The 17202-nt window shown below is 47.9% G+C and overlaps 1 protein-coding gene across 1 annotated transcript in view; it reads left to right on the top strand.

The window, feature by feature from the left end:
- Positions 1-9963: 9963 nt before the first annotated feature.
- DAPK1 (death associated protein kinase 1) overlaps positions 9964-17202 on the top strand; it is a 257141-nt gene continuing 249902 nt past the window's right edge. The window contains exon 1 of the mRNA XM_082258253.1: positions 9964-10062. The gene's annotated coding sequence lies outside the window, so the exon portion shown is untranslated. The remainder of the gene's footprint in view (positions 10063-17202) is intronic.

Below are 17202 nucleotides of genomic sequence, written 5' to 3'. Positions count from 1 at the left end.
TGGGAGAAAAAAAATCGCCAAAGTAAATATCTGATGTCAGTGACCAGCAGAGGAAAAAAATGCTTGCCATTGGTTATCAGTGGGAAAAAAGGAAATTAAACGTTTAACGTGGTGGTCAGTGGAAGGAAAAATGCCCAGCATCAGTGTTCACCAGCAGGAAAAAGTGCCCAGCTTTGGTCGCCAGAGGAAGGAAAATATATTCCCAGCATCAGTAGTAGGAAAATTACCCCAGTGGGCACAGAGGTTCTCAGTGTACAGGGGAGGACTGAGCCAGGGGGCAGGGGGGCATTTGCCCCCTGGGCCACTCTGATGCCCCCCCCCCAGCATGGATGGTGTAAACTGTGTCTGAGCAGAGGCCGGTTCCATGCCCCACTGAAGACTCTCCTCCCCCGGGCAGCCCCGACCAAGCTGTCCCAGCTCCCCCCCAACTGCCCCCTGCTGGCTAGGTTGGGAACCCGGATTCGGTGAGTAGAGAGTACCTGGAGTGGAGCTTCAGCCTTGAATGGGGGTCAAGAGGGAGAGTGGTAGGGGGGCCAAGTTGCTGCACCATGCGCCTCTGGTTTATACTTGCCCCGGGCCAAAAGTTGCCAGTCAGCTCCTGTCAGTGTAGGTGCTTAAAGTGGTGCTCAGTGTAATGAAAAAGGAAGCACAAGTGTTTGGTGGGGAAAGGTGGGACATTGGTGTTAGTAGCAGGACAAAAGTGTTAGTGCAGGGACATTGGTGTTCAGTGGATTACTTACTCACACACTATGCTTTGCATCTCATGTCTCTGCCTCACTCGGGCAGGAGATCACTCTGAGATCACAACTGAGTAGCCAAGTAACTGGACACTGGAATCAGAGTACCAGCAGCCAGCAGTAGAGTCAACACAGGGCCATCTGGAGTATGTGAAGAACAATACAGCATGCAGAGTCGAGCAATTAGCAATATGTAACCTCAGTACAGCATACAGAGTGGAGCAATTAGTCGTATGTAACTGCAGTACAGCATACAGGGTGGAACAGTTAGCTGTATGTAACTCCAGTACAGCATACCGAGTGGAACAGTTAGCTGTATGTAACTGCAGTACAGCATACCGAGTGGAACAGTTAGCTGTATGTAACTGCAGTACAGCATACCGAGTGGAACAGTTAGCCGTATGTAACTGCAGTACAGCATACAGGGTGGAACAGTTAGCTGTATGTAACTGCAGTACAGCATACAGGGTGGAACAGTTAGCTGTATGTAACTGCAGTACAGCATACCGAGTGGAACAGTTAGCCGTATGTAACTGCAGTACAGCATACAGGGTGGAACAGTTAGCTGTATGTAACTGCAGTACAGCATACAGGGTGGAACAGTTAGCTGTATGTAACTGCAGTACAGCATACCGAGTGGAACAGTTAGCCGTATGTAACTGCAGTACAGCATACCGAGTGGAACAGTTAGCCGTATGTAACTGCAGTACAGCATACCGAGTGGAACAGTTAGTCGTATGTAATCGCAGTACAGCATACAGAGTGGTGTAGTCAGGCGTTTGTAACCTATAGTACAGTACATAGAGTGGAGCAATATGTGTTCAGCAGTATGTAACCACATTACAGCATACAGAGATATGAGGTCAGGTGTATGTAACATATTTTATAGGGTGGTGCAGTCAGGAGCATGTAACTTACAGCACAGTAAACAGACGGGATCAGTGTAGTGATGGGACTATAGTGATATATTCAAGCCAGGATAAAATCAGGATCGTTATAATCAGGAAGCAGATCAGAGTAGGCTACAGTCAGGAAAATACGTCAGCCAGAGATCAGACCAAGGTCAGGACACGCAGGTCCTATGTATAACAAAAATAAACACTCAACTCAAAAATGGATATTGCTCAACTCCTACCTAAATGTACAAATACATGTGCAAAGAAAAAAGGGCTCTAGCATATTTTGGATTATAATTTACTCTCTCGCTCTCTTGTCCCCTCCTCTTTATGAGTCTGTTAGGATCTCCAATATATGCTAGAGCCCTTTCTTCTTTGCATATGTATTTGTACATTTAGGTAGGGGTTGAGCAATATCCATTTTTGAGTTGAGTGTTTATTATTGTTATATACAGTGTAATTGCTGCCCCACCCATTCATAGGGTTAGGTCATTTTACCCTGTAGGACTCCATTGTGTTGACTTTTGTTTTCCCAGGTTCTATTTAAACATGTAGCACGCTTTAATGTTCTAGATTAGGTGGTTATTTTGGTTAGTTAGTTTGCAGTGTATATAACTTTGGTCTGGCTGAGAGATTTAGGGAGGCTGGATGAATCCGCAGGGAGCACCTCTGGTGACTCCCTCTACTTTCTGGAACCTTGGAGAAGCTGCCAAAAGTAGAGGGTGGAGTCTAGGAGGGGCTGTTTGGAATATTTATGAGGACCCTGGCCAATCCCCAGCAAAAAGGGATTGGAAGGGGGTCACTAACCTCATAAATACTCATGAGTCCTTGAGTCTGATACCAGCAGAAGCAGTCGGGTAGAAGAATGAGATGGAGTGCTGAGAAGGCTGTTGGTGGCCCTGGAGGGTTCCCCCTAGTCTGGGAGGGTGACTTCGAGCCTGGGACTCAGGTGCTGGGGGACCCTTTACAACACACTGAGGAATCCTTCCTGGAGGCACAGGAGCAGAGAGGACAGCAGGAGCAGGTCAGCATGTCTAGGAGATCTCATGAGAAGTCAGCCGGGTGGGCTGGTGAGTGTACAGTCTGGGAGGATTGTGAGATGTGTGTCAGTCTGGGAGGACTGTGCTGAAGAAGTTATCCAGGACGGCTAGTGAGAGAAGCAGTTTCAGCCAGACAGGCTGGCAGTGCCTGAAGAGGTGGTGCTGGGATCAGTAGCCACAGGAATGTATGCTGGACACTGACTTTTTGCTACACACCAAGGGGCCTCGGGTTCCTGCCTGTAATGGGCTGATAATCTAATATCTGATTGAGATCTGTTTCAGATTAACTATCAGAGCCCATTCACACAGGGGCAACACAACTTGCCGGGACGACCTGTGAAGTCGCGGTGCACAGCGCAACATGCACGGACTTCATATCATTGAAGTCAATGCAAGTCGCCTCCAAAGTAGTACAGGACCCTTTTTCTAAGTCGGAGCGACTTGTGTCGCTCCTATTAGAACGGGTCCTGTGCTAATCAATGGCAGGCGACCCACCGCGACTTGTCAGGCGACCAAGTCGCCTGACAAGTCGCGCTAGTGTGAATGGGGACTCTGTCCCCATTCACACTAGCGTCAGCTGCAGTCCTGCAAGCAAGTGTGCTGGAGTCCTGCAAGCAAGTGTGCTGGAGGAAGAGAGGAGTGTATATAGACTGTACATAGGAGACATTGTCCCTGAAGTTGTTTGAAGTCAAGTGGGCATCCCATAATACCCCTATCCCCATCCAAGTTTATCACCCTCAATAAAACAAAAAAAACAAAGTACTGGACTGTTTTCTGGCTCTGAAGAAACTATGAAAATTCAGTGTGCCTGGCTGTGCAGGGTGGGGGATCCCATTTTAGCTGCGGCTTCCTAGGGGGTGCGCTACATACAGTATCTGAGAGCAGGACCAAATACACAGAACAGGATCAGGAAGAGGATTGAGCCCAAATATCGCAATTAAGATTCTTATTATTACACAGAATTTATATAGCTCAGTTTGCACCGTGCTTTACAACATGGGGCAGACAGTACAGTTACAATACAATTTGTCGTAGAGCTTACAATCTGATCGTTAGAGCTTACAATCTAAAAGATCACAGGAACCCTCAGGGGCCTAGGTAGTAGACCAGTCACAGACTAATCATACAGTGTACCTATCAGAGAGGCTGGGTTTACACTGGTGCAATGCCAGAAATTGCATGTGATTCGCACCACATGCCTGTGCACCTCACATGTGATGTGTGTGCAATGCAAATTCAGCCATACAGTTTGTATGGCTGAAACGGATCGCATGTGGACCAAACTGGTGCAGGCCCCTTTTTTTTTTTTTGTCCACACTGGAATTGGATCGTATGGCAGTGCTGTATTTTGGCCTAGGCTGACAAGGCCCAGGCCTAGGGCAGCACTTGGCAGGGGGGGCAGTAAAATAACCACCCTTGCCTCCACCTGAGACTCTATGGGTAACTGGTTGCTAGAGCCGCCTGGCATCTAGAAACCAGTGACGTCACGGCCGTGACTCCCTGGCCCCCTTCCTTTCTCGCTCTCTCATCCCCTCTTCTCTCTCTCTCTCATTCCCCCTCTCCTCTCTCCCCCCCCTCTGCTCTCACCCACCACCTCCTCTCTTACGTCCACCACCTTCACTCTCGCCCACCACCTCCTCTCTCTCGCCAACCACCTTCTCTCTAGCCCATCACCTTCTCTCTCGCCCACCACCTCTCTCCCTCCCTTTCCCTCTCATCCCCCCCACCCTCCCTTACCCACCCCCTCTCTCTCATCCCCCCTCTCTCACCCTCCCTCACCCACCCCCCTCTCTCTCTCTCCCACCCCCTCTCATGAGATCTCAGGGGTTCTTGTTGGGACTTGTAGTTCTTCAATTTTGGAGGGAGTTACATCCATTAAACAGGAAGGGGTGGGCAAATTTACATAGGAGGGGGAGAGGGGGCGCCTAATTTTAGTCTTTCCTAGGGCAGCACAAAACCAAAATACACCACTGTCGTATGGGTGTTTCCATCTGATTCCACAGTTCTCACTGCGTTCCCCGAACCGATTTGGGGGTGTCATTAACTTTAAATTGATGCCCACAGCAGTTTGCAGAGAGCAGTGTGAACTGCCTGCGATTCAGATACGATGCGGGAACCTGCACAGGAATCGCTGTGGTTCCCGCATAGCACCAGTGTGAACCCAGTCTGAATTGTTAAGACAATTCACAGTTGAGGAAATGGCAGGGATACAGATAATAGCAATGCACAGGTAGCAGGGGATATGAAAAAGATCAGGAGATATACAGATTGACAAGACAGCATAGTAATCTACAGAATTGCACAGAAAGTTTTATATATATATATATATATATATATATATATATATATATATATATATTCCATATACAAGCTACATGAGTGAAACATTTACATGCAGAAGAACACATTCATCTTTACAGAAAGGCTAGTTTTTACAACCAACATAATTGCTTTCTTTACGCATTATTAGGTGCTATACATATTGTATATAGGGGGATGACCAGGAATGTATTCTGTGACAAAGCTGGAATTCCCCCTTATAAAAACTGGGTGCTTCTAATTGTGCATTTTAGGTTTAGCAGTTCTTTAATGACACATTTCACCAAAGTGTCACTCTTCTAGCTCTTTTATAACTTCCTGGCATTCTGAAAGTGAGCTGCTATTGTTCCACTTCATCTCACACTATGGAGGAGTTGCTGAGAGACATGAAGTGGCTAGCACTGCAAGGTTCTATGAAGAACTCCCTTGTGGATAAGTCGAGTTAGGAGGGGGTTGTTTATCCAAAGGAACGCATTCAGCAGGGTAAAAAAGTGCTAATACAGAGGACATAACATTAAAAGACTTAAGCAATGCATGCAAAATCAGAATTAGCTTAATTAAGGCTATCTGTAAGTACAGTCAGGGCCGCTGATAGGGGAGGACCACCAGCCCTCTTGTAGGGGGCCAGAGCACAGGGGGGGCCACACAGGGAGGGGGATGGACAACAAATACAGAAATATTCCTGCAGCAGGTTAAAGCTGATCTCTCCCCCTCTCCCTGCTACCAGCTTTTATCTGCTGAGAAAGGTACAGTTGTCCCTTATTAATCCCCCTCCCTGTGCGGGCCCCCCTCCCAGCACTGGCTCTAATGTTATCTCTGCTCCTGAGTTTGTTATCTCTGTAACTTTGTTTCTCTCCCTCTGTATCTCTGATCCCGGAGCTCCAACTGCTCAGCCTATATATTTTTTTCATCTCATCTTAATTTTTATTTATTAACTCAGTTTTTTCTTTTAGATTTAACAGGAATTATGTGAGTTATGTGAGGTATTTGTGTTTCTTCTAAGGCCTCATGCACACAGGGCTTTAGAAAAAAGGAGCTGCAGAGCCACTACCAACGCCAGGAAAAATCAGCTGTAAAAAAGTGCTTTTAGTCATTTTTTTCCATTGGCGTTAATACACATTTAGCAACGTTAGCTTTAAGCAGCGTTTTTCTGCATCTATTCAAAATCAATGATTGCCTATAAGCCATCTTTGATATGGCTTTAACCAAATTGATTTGAATGGAAGTTGCATACACACTTGTGGTGTGACTTGCGCTCTGAAGATCTTGAGGGGGAACTCCATGCCACAATGGAAACAAAATGGTGTGGGGGTCCCCCCCATGTTCCAAACCAGGCCCTTTGGGTCTGGCATGGATTTCGAGGGGAACCCCAAGCATAAAAAACAGCGTGGGGTAACCCCCCAAAATCCATACCAGACCCTTATCCGAGCATGCAGCCCGGCTATCCACGATCCTACAGAGGAATTTGCTGTCTCGGATCCACTCAGACCATTGGGAGACTTTTAGATTCCTTCATGGGAATGCTTGTTTGACCATCCTGTTGGTTCAGGGGGGGGGTCATGATTCTAAGGTGAGCGGGCATCTGTGTGAATGGTGGAGGTGCTGAAAATTTTATGACACTTGCATGTAGAGACACCATTTTGCACCATCCGGGATCTTTTATATGAACTTTTTATGGAAAATTATTTTGGACTTTCTCTTTTATATTTTGTTAAAATTTTTATGTTTTTTAATATAAGAATATTTCTTGCTGCATTATTTTCATTTATAACATATCATATATATCTATTTGGAGGTGTTGTGTAATTGGCCTTGAGTGTTCAGCTGCATTTATTAGTATTTACTCAGAATTGTTCACGCTGATAATTTTTAGTTTTCAAAAAGTGGTTTTAACTTGGTGCAAGGCATAGCATTATAACATGTGAGTAGGCACTACCTTCAAGGTTTTTAGTGATTTTAATAAAGATATAAGGTTTTACACTATGGCGGCTTTTCTTGTCTTCCCTATGGTACATCTGCTATTGTATTTTAAATACCAATGAGAGGAAAGGTGGCTGTCCTTGATTGGATGTGGACGGTGGAAACCCTTATTGAACAAGTGCTGTGTGATTTACCAGTAGTGGGTGGTTAACAGTTCCCTGGTGTGATGATGGAAGCTCACTGGAATATGAATAGAAGATTGTCAATTGCGCGCAGCACATAGAACTACATGGACACTTTTTTCCATATATTGGACTTTATACATTTTTTTATTGTTTTTATTGGTTTATTACACTGAATGAGGTGACACTAATCAGCACTGTATAATTGATGTTTACTTATGTTCTAAATCAGGGGTGTCCAACCTTTTGACCTTCCTGGGTCACATTTGAAGAAGAGGAATTGTTGTGGGCCACACATAAAATAGACTAACAATAGGGATAGCTAATGAGCAGAAAAAGTCGGGCAGATCCCAAGTTACCGATCATTGATATAGATCAGGGGGTCTCAATACTGTGCCCCTGGGGCCAGATGTGGCCCTTTCCTTGTCTTTATCTGGCCCTTGAGGCATTATTCCTGTCACTGACACCACCAACGGGGCATAGTTCCTGCCCCCGACACCAACGGGGTACAATTCCTTCCACTGACACTAACAATGGGGCATAATTCCTGCCACTGACACCAACAGGGTACAATTCCTTCCACTGACACTAACAATGGGGCATAATTCCTGCCACTGACACCAATAGGGTACAATTCCTTCCACTGACACTAACAATGGGGCATAATTCCTGCCACTGACACCAATAGGGTACTATTCCTTCCTCTGACACTAACAATGGGGCATAATTCCTGCCACTGACACCAATAGGGTACAATTCCTTCCACTGACACTAACAATGGGGCATAATTCCTGCCACTGACACCAATAGGGTACTATTCCTTCCTCTGACACTAACAATGGGGCATAATTCCTGCCACAGACACCAATAGGGTACTATTCCATGCACTGACACTAACAATGGGGCATAATTCCTGCCACTGACACCAATAGGGTACTATTCCTTCCACTGACACTAACAATGGGGCATAATTCCTGCCACTGACACCAATAGGGTACTATTCCTTGCACTGACACTAACAATGGGGCATAATTCCTGCCACTGACACCAATAGGGTACTATTCCATGCACTGACACTAACAATGGGGCATAATTCCTTCCACTGACACCAATAGGGTACTATTCCTTCCACTGACACTAACAATGGGGCATAATTCCTGCCACTGACACCAATAGGGTACTATTCCATGCACTGACACTAACAATGGGGGATAATTCCTGCCACTGACACCAATAGGGTACCATTCCTTCCACTGACACTAACAATGGGGAATAATTCCTGCCACTGACACCAATAGGGTACCATTCCTTCCACTGACACTATCAATGGGGCATAATTCCTGCCGCTGACACCAATAGGGTACTATTCTATGCACTGACACTAACAATGGGGCATAATTCCTGCCACTGACACCAATAGGGTACCATTCCTTCCACTGACACTAACAATGGGGAATAATTCCTGCCACTGACACCAATAGGGTACCATTCCTTCCACTGACACTAACAATGGGGCATAATTCCTGACACTATTCATTGGATTGTAGGCAGCAGGCATTCCAGACAAGCATACAATAAATAATCCAGACTAAATTTTTATTGGATAAATAATGGCTGCGGCTTTATTATTGGATTAATAAAACAACTGTAACAATAAACATTAAACTTATCAACCACCTAATATTCCAATATTATAATTTGTAAGTAAACAAAACTTAAAACACAGCCCAGCCCTTAGGACTTGGGCTGAATTAATTTATTTTTTTAAGTAAAATGTATCCATTTCCCCCCTTGTGTAAGGGTTCCTCCACATAATAAGCCGCAAGAAGGGGATGGAGAGGGGGGCGGGAGCTGTCCTGTTGAAACCTCTCTGGCGACTGGCAAAATTCTCAGACCTGAGACCCTTTTTATAGGAATTCTAGAACATGGGGGTCATGTGACCTATTTTAACCTATCCTGAAACAAACCCCAACTTTCTGGAATACTCCTAATATTCAGTTGACTTTACTGGCCAATCATTAACTATAACAGCCTGGGGGGCTAGAAACCACCACTGCCTCATCCCCATGAGAAAAGGGGGAGGGGGCCTGGAAACTGTCTTTCCCCCCCTTTTTTCCTTACATTCCACTGACACTAACTCACTAACTATGGGGCACAATTCTTTACACTGAAAATAAAATTGAGATACGTAACTATGCCATCTATATACAAATGTACTTACTCTTAATTTTGAACCTATATAAGTAAACCCACATGGTCTAAGTGTCTGACCCCCGAAGAAGGGTTATCACCGAAACGCGTCGGGTCTCTCAATAACACATACCCTTGTCTTCCATCTTCCATCTGGAGGAACTCTGCTTGAGAAACGCTGTTCTAGGGTCTCTGCCTAAATATATATATATATATATATATATATATATATATATATATATATATATATATATATATATATATATATGTGTGTGTGTATATATATATATATATATATATATATATTGTTTTGGGGGGTTCTAAGTAATTTTCTAGCAAAAAAGACTGATTTTAATTTGTAAGCAACATATGTCAGAAAAAAGGCTGTCTGCAAAGGGGTTAAGGGGGGGGGGGTGGTAAAAGTGGAGGTGCAGTTTTAGGAAATGCAAAGTAAATAATGTTGAGTAGAGAGAGAGCCGTGTTGCTCCGTGTGTGTCAGGTAAGTTGTGTGATTTCTCATGCTTCCTCCCATACCTGCCCTCTCTCTCTTTCTCTCTCTCTCCCCCTCCTTCCTCCCCTGTGTGTGTTGTCAGTCCTCCTCCTCCTCCCCCGCCTCTCTCCTCCTCCTGCCTGCCTGGCTCTCCTCCTTCCCCAGTCATTGTGATCGCCGGCTGCTGTACTGTGAGGATCCCGGGCACACCATCCGCCTGCCCCCCAGCCTATGGCCGCATGTACTGGAAGGGGAGACGTCCAGCCGGATGGGCCGGGGTGTTGTCTGGTAAGAGAGCTGATCTCCTGTGTGTGTGCGGGACCCCCCACCCCATTCTGTATTGGGAGGACAGTGATGTCATGGAGCAGTCTCATTGTATCAGGTGATAGCAGGGAGACGTGACTGGGGATCACCCCGAGGGTTGGGGGGCTCTGTCACTGTCCTCCCCCCTCACCTGCCTGCCAGTGCTGCCCCTTCTCCTATGCAGTGACAGTACACCTCTAGCTGCATGCAGGGATCATGGCATTTCCTGGCACCCCCAATGGTTTGGGCTCATCTTATATTTGGGGTTTAGTATTTATGTAGGGTGCTAGAAAAGGCTGCATTGACATGCTGCTAGTTGTGTACACATCTGAACGCAGCACTAAGGAAGCCTATGGGCTCATACCCACAGCTGGTGTACATTTGCTCTGCGTTTGCATAGGACGTGGGTTCAGCCAATGCTCTGCCCATGTAAACGTTTCTGCAGCTTTACCTGTGTAACATTGTAGAGGCGACCTATTGGGGCATGAAGGCGGAGTTCACAATCTTTTCACTGTCTTGCAGTCTCCTATCAGGTCCACTCTGACAGCCAGTGGGAGGAGATGTTTTTACCAGTGTAAAATTTCATTGGCTTAGTCCACATATGTAAAACGCACAGCCCGCTAGGGCATTTCGCATGGCCCTCACGCCCAGAGCTTTTTATCAGCCGAAACGTGGTGGAAACAATGCACTCTGTGCATAGTGCGCCCTCCCCGAGCTCTGTGCGTAGAGCGCCCCCCCCCCGAGCTCTGTGCGTAGAGCGCCCCCCCCCCTGAGCTCTGTGCGTAGAGCGCCCCCCCCCCCCTGAGCTCTTTGCGTAGAGCGCCCCCCCCCCGAGCTCTTTGCGTAGAGCGCCCCCCCCCCTGAGCTTTGTGCATAGAGCGCCCCCCCGAGCTTTGTGCGTAGAGCGCCCCCCCGAGCTTTGTGCGTAGAGCGCGCCCCCGAGCTCTGTGCGTAGAGCGCGCCCCCGGGCTCTGCACTCTGTGCGTGGAGCGCCCCCCGAGCTCTGCGCTCTGTGCGTGGAGCGCCCCCGAGCTCTGTGCACTGTGCGTGGAGCGCCCCCCCCCCCCAGCTCTGCGCTCTGTGCGTGGAGCGCCCCCCTCGAGCTCTGCGCGTGGAGCGCCCCCCTCGAGCTCTGCGCTCTGCGCGTGGAGCGCCCCCCTCGAGCTCTGCGCGTGGAGCGCCCCCCTCGAGCTCTGCGCGTGGAGCGCCCCCCTCGAGCTCTGCGCTCTGTGCGTGGAGCGCCCCCCTCGAGCTCTGCGCTCTGTGCGTGGAGCGCCCCCCGAGCTCTGTGCACTGTGCGTGGAGCGCCCCCCCCCCAGCTCTGCGCTCTGTGCGTGGAGCGCCCCCCTCGAGCTCTGTGTGTGGAGCGCCCCCCTCGAGCTCTGCGCTCTGTGCGTGGAGCGCCCCCCGAGCTCTGCGCTCTGTGCGTGGAGCGCCCCCCGAGCTCTGTGCACTGTGCGTGGAGCGCCCCCCGAGCTTTGTGCACTGTGCGTGGAGCGCCCCCCGAGCTTTGTGCACTGTGCGTGGAGCGCCCCCCCCCCCCTGAGCTCTGCGCTCTGTGCGTGGAGCGCCCCCCTCGAGCTCTGTGCGTGGAGCGCCCCCCTCGAGCTCTGTGCGTGGAGCACCCCCCCTCGAGCTCTGCGCGTGGAGCGCCCCCCGAGCTCTGCGCACTGTGCGTGGAGCGCCCCCCGAGCTCTGCGCTCTGTGCGTGGAGCGTCCCCCGAGCTCTGTGCACTGTGCGTGGAGCGCCCCCCGAGCTTTGTGCACTGTGCGTGGAGCGCCCCCCGAGCTTTGTGCACTGTGCGTGGAGCGCCCCCCCCCCCCCCCGAGCTCTGCGCTCTGTGCGTGGAGCGCCCCCCTCGAGCTCTGTGTGTGGAGCGCCCCCCTCGAGCTCTGCGCTCTGTGCGTGGAGCGCCCCCCGAGCTCTGCGCTCTGTGCGTGGAGCGCCCCCCGAGCTCTGTGCACTGTGCGTGGAGCGCCCCCCGAGCTCTGTGCACTGTGCGTGGAGCGCCCCCCGAGCTTTGTGCACTGTGCGTGGAGCGCCCCCCGAGCTTTGTGCACTGTGCGTGGAGCGCCCCCCCCCCCCGAGCTCTGCGCTCTGTGCGTGGAGCGCCCCCCTCGAGCTCTGTGCGTGGAGCACCCCCCCTCGAGCTCTGCGCGTGGAGCGCCCCCCGAGCTCTGTGCACTGTGCATGGAGCGCCCCCCGAGCTCTGTGCACTGTGCGTGGAGCGCCCCCCGAGCTTTGTGCACTGTGCGTGGAGCGCCCCCCGAGCTTTGTGCACTGTGCGTGGAGCGCCCCCCCCCCCCCCGAGCTCTGCGCTCTGTGCGTGGAGCGCCCCCCCTCGAGCTCTGTGCGTGGAGCACCCCCCCTCGAGCTCTGCGCGTGGAGCGCCCCCCGAGCTCTGTGCACTGTGCGTGGAGCGCCCCCCGAGCTCTGTGCACTGTGCGTGGAGCGCCCCCCGAGCTCTGTGCACTGTGCGTGGAGCGCCCCCGAGCTCTGTGCACTGTGCGTGGAGCGCCCCCCGAGCTCTGTGCACTGTGCGTGGAGCACCCCTGAGCTGGTTTGGGGAGCCACTTCTGCCTTTATATCAATTTATTGGCTGAGCCAATCAAATTTTCCACAGGCAGAAAGCGGCTATCAGGATTGGACCTGATGAAGAGGCTACCTTTGACATGTTTTTGCTGTTGGTGGCAGGATAGGTGTCCTTCATTGCTATGTAATGTGATTTGTAATAGTCTATGGAGATAATATCGCACCTTACTAAACGCACACAGGATCTTTTTTAATCTCACCACATAGATAGTGAACAGCCTTCATAGAAAGCAATGTTCTTTCACGTGACATGCAAATCTAAGTGATCTGGAACACATCTGAACCACATCAGTGTGAACCAGTGTTAAGTAGTCTATCTGAAATGCTTCCACCCAGGATTCACACATTTTTCCTAGTTGGATTAATGCTGGGTGAAAGTTGTGTTAATGCTGGGTGAAAGCATTTATAAATAGAATCCCAAGTATTTTTGTGGCATCATTATTGAGCTGTACTTTTTTTTTTTTTTCCAACATATTTTCTATAATTTTGTGTGAATATTTAGTACTTTACAGTCATGATAATTAGATAAGAGAGAAGGAAAGAAGTATGCAAGCATGCAGCACCGATGCATCATTTAGTGACCTGGCCAGGGTCAGTGAGATGTGATGTCTTACCAGGAGGGGGTTACTGCACTTTGCACACCATGGCAGGATTTTTGCAGTGCTCTATGTAATAAGTCTTTATGGTAGACTGCTTGAAAGAGATAGTAGTTGCTCCCAAATCAGTTGCTTGACCTGAGTGATCAGGTTACTGTATAGGCTTCATTGTCTTGCTTTGTGTTAAAGGATACCTCCGCTCAATAACAATATCATATGTTACCGTCTACCAATCTTTAGATGTGGCGGCTGCATTTGTTTTCTTTTTTTATGTTAAAGGATTAATTCACTGTTTCAGAAAAAAAGATTTAACACCTTCAGCCCACCCCAGTCCCAGCTGTACTTCCTAGCGATGCACGGAAATTTCAGCCACCAAAAATTATCGGCGGAAAAAGGTACCGATAATCCCTGCCAAAAACGCCTGCGATTTTAAGGTGCGTAGGCAGGTCATACACCATGCAAATTTTTTTCCTGCAACCACAAGTTCCCCCATCAATACAGACAGTGCTGACGGGGAATCAACAATTGCCTTCTCCCAACACAAGGGCGAAGATGGTGATCGATCGATCAACTTGGTACATTCAGCCTGCCCATTAACAGTCCGAATCTCCGTCAGTTCCTGCCAAGATTTGAACCGTGTATGGCCGGCCATATAGTGTGTTTTTCATAGGTCATGTAACTCATAAAATGCATAAAAACACAACATGGGTGCATTTTTTGATGCGTTCTTGCTGCATTTTCAATGCATTTCAATAGGGAGGTGTCCACCAAATATAAACCAAAAATACACCAAGCAGGATTTTTAACACCGCTTCAAAAGGTGCCGATAATGGGCGAAAATTAATTCATATTTGAATATAATACATATATATATATATTTTTTAAAACCGTCACTTTCGGTTTTGGCCGGCCTGAATTTTTGTTTTTTGGCACTGGTATTATAATTTCGGTGCACCACTAGTATTTACTTTTGTAGATGATTAGCTGTCAGTGCCTGTGCAGCAGTCCAGGCCCTTCTCCCTCTTCTCTCTGCAGAGCTTCAGGGACAGATCAGAGCGATGTGCCCAATCAGAAATGCTCTGATCTGTCCTGGAAGCAGAGCAGGGCTTTCAAATCCATGGACCAGTTTGTAGCCATGGCAGTTCATCACCCACAGAGGTAAGTGCAGGGGGGACTCAGAGGTGGGTGTGGGGGGTTTACCATTTCATTTTTTTCTGAAAAGGTGAACTTACACTTTAAAAACCTTTTCAGCAAGTACAGAACATACCTTTTAATTCTGCCAGAAATGCAGTGCCCTTGTTACTTCCTGTGAGTTGACCTGGAAATATTTTACTGTTATCTTCTTAAAAACTATCATCTGTAGCTCCCCTCCACCCATATAATGAAGATGAATAGAGGGAAACCGGTTTGTAGTCCAAATCAAGAGAGCAGCCTAGGATGACAACCATGGTTCCATAGATACAATGGAGGGAGTGAGCATAGCCATCCAAGGACAGGGAGTGTGTTATTCACAACAATACCAAGTGAAAATAAAGGGCTTAAAGTGGTTGTAAAGCCTTCATATACCCAATGAAGTGACTGCCCTCAGGTGATGCATATAGAATAATCAAATTTCCCTAGATAAATTAAGTTGTATCTGTCTATCTGCAGCCTTCTCTTCTCTACATCTCTTTGAAGTGCTCAATTCTAAAGCCTGTCTGAGCTGTCAGAAAAAAAGGGGGGCAGGGAGCTGAAATTACACTCTGCAGAACTCAGTGGGGGGAGCTCTGAGAGATGATTGGAGGGAAGAGACACAGCACATAGGAACAGAGCCGAGGCTGTCAATCAGCGGGAGCTCCCTCCCCTGTCACCTTTTTTCTATTGGTGTCAGGAAAACTTGTCAGAAGTAATTCATGCTGATAGCAGAGGAACAGAACAGCAGACAAATGTTATTAGTGCTCTTAATTGAAACAAGTACACACTATAGAAGGATATGCTTTCTTCATATTTCACTTCAAAGACTTAAAGTGATGGTAAACGATCACCTTGTAAAACAACCCATTCATATTAAAATAGAAATGAAAGGCAAAACATTTTTTGTATAGGTATAAAAATACATTATAAATACCTTTTTCCCATTTCTCTAAGTGATCACATTCCCTGTGTTCTCAGCTGCATAAGAGCTGGGGAGAGGAGAAGCAGCAGCAAGCTGAGCTTCCCAGTAGACCTGCACGATTCTGGATAAAATAAGAATCACAATTTTCCCCCATCTTCCAGGACAGGTACTTGGAGAGATGATTGTCTCCACCCTTTACAGGAAACGCATATCAGACATAATTTAATTGGCCCTCCCGTTCCTCTGACCCTCCGCTGTTTTGTGTTTCCAGACCCTCCAGGAGTACACATCATAATGTTTGGTTTGGTAACTGTGGTTGGTGGACCCCTCTTTTTTGCATATAGTCAGACTAGTTGTGGCTAACTCTGCTGTATCTCTTTTCTTTTTTGTGCCTAAAAAGGGTTTCCTCTTGTGGATTACTTACCTTATGGTGTTACAGGGATACTTCCATATCCCAGTGTCCTGGTCCGGATTGCATCTTGTGGGCCTTGTTGTGGAGTTCTGGCAGGAGTCCTCTCCGCATCAGATAGCATTGGGACGCACTTCCAATGATGCGGTAAGATGGATTCGAAACTGAAAGTGGCGTAACACACTTTCGGACGCAATGTTTTTGTTTACCTGGGACTGAGTGGCTGGAAGGCTGCTTCCTAGAATCCTTTCCAATTCCTCAGGGCAGGTTCTTGGCCTAAGCAGCGTTTTGGTGAGAGTATTCCTCACCAGTCTGTCGGGAGTCTACCCAGATGAATGCAGAAGACGTCACTGTTGATGGAGTACCCGCTCAGACTGATTCAGCGGCTGCATCCAGTGCCAATACTGCCCTCGAGGTATGGGCTTCTCTTATATATACTTGTTGGAGAACTATTAAGCCTGGGGGTTATGATTGTTTTGGTGCATTCAGTAAAAAGTATGTTTTTTACTCAGTTTTTTCCTAGGCTGACAGACCTTTTGAGAAAAAAATGTGGGAACTGTAGGTCTAAATTATCTGATAGCTGTAAAAAGTTATGTGAGAATTGTATCTTGTCAGTGGCAGGCTCTGAATCTGTGGCCTCTTTGAAGGAATTGATGACATCTATGAAGGAGATGGTTTCCTCTTTTCGGTCCTTAAGCGAAAAATTTGCAAGTCTAGGTCCTTCCACTTCAAAATCTGTAACTGTGCTTTAGGAGCCATCAGTCCCTGCTAGGTCTCTTCCTCCCTTAGGACTGGAGACCATTAGTTCACGGGCTGTTTCTGATCTGGAAGAGGGGGAGAATTCAGTTTCTACATCTGACAGTGATTCTGCTTCAGGGGTTGAGGAAACTTCGCTCTGCTAGATATCTCTTTCCAGTGGAAGAAATTGACGAGCTTTTAAAAGCGGTTTATACTTCTGAAAAGATTGAGGTTCCACAGCAGACTTAATCTGTTCAGGATAGGATGTACAGAGGACTACAGGGACGTAACCCTAGGACCTTTCCAGTTAACCATTCCCTTAAAGACCTGATCCTTTCCAAATAGAAAGAGCCTGAAAAAAGGTTGTTTCAGTCCAGAGGACGCAAGAGGCAGTTCCTTTTTCAATCTGAGATTGAGGATGTTTTCTTCAAGTGTCCTAGATCAGATGCCCCTATGTCTCGGGTATCTATGTAATCTGATCTCTCATTTGAGGATTCTGGTGTTCTGAAAGATCAAATGGACAGGAAGGCAGACGCTCTGTTTCGTAAGGCCTGGGATGCCTCTGCCTTTTCTCTGGGTCCAGCCCTGGCTTCCACGTGTGTTGCTAGGAATCTGGATGTTTGGATCCAGAGACTAGATGGCTTACTTTCCTCTGATACTCCTATGGAGGAGATCAGGGAATCTCTCCCCTTGG

This window comes from Pelophylax lessonae, assembly GCF_965119305.1.
Source record: "Pelophylax lessonae genome assembly, chromosome: 1".
In the NCBI taxonomy this organism is placed as follows: domain Eukaryota; kingdom Metazoa; phylum Chordata; class Amphibia; order Anura; family Ranidae; genus Pelophylax; species Pelophylax lessonae.
This window is presented reverse-complemented; position numbering and strand designations above follow the sequence as displayed.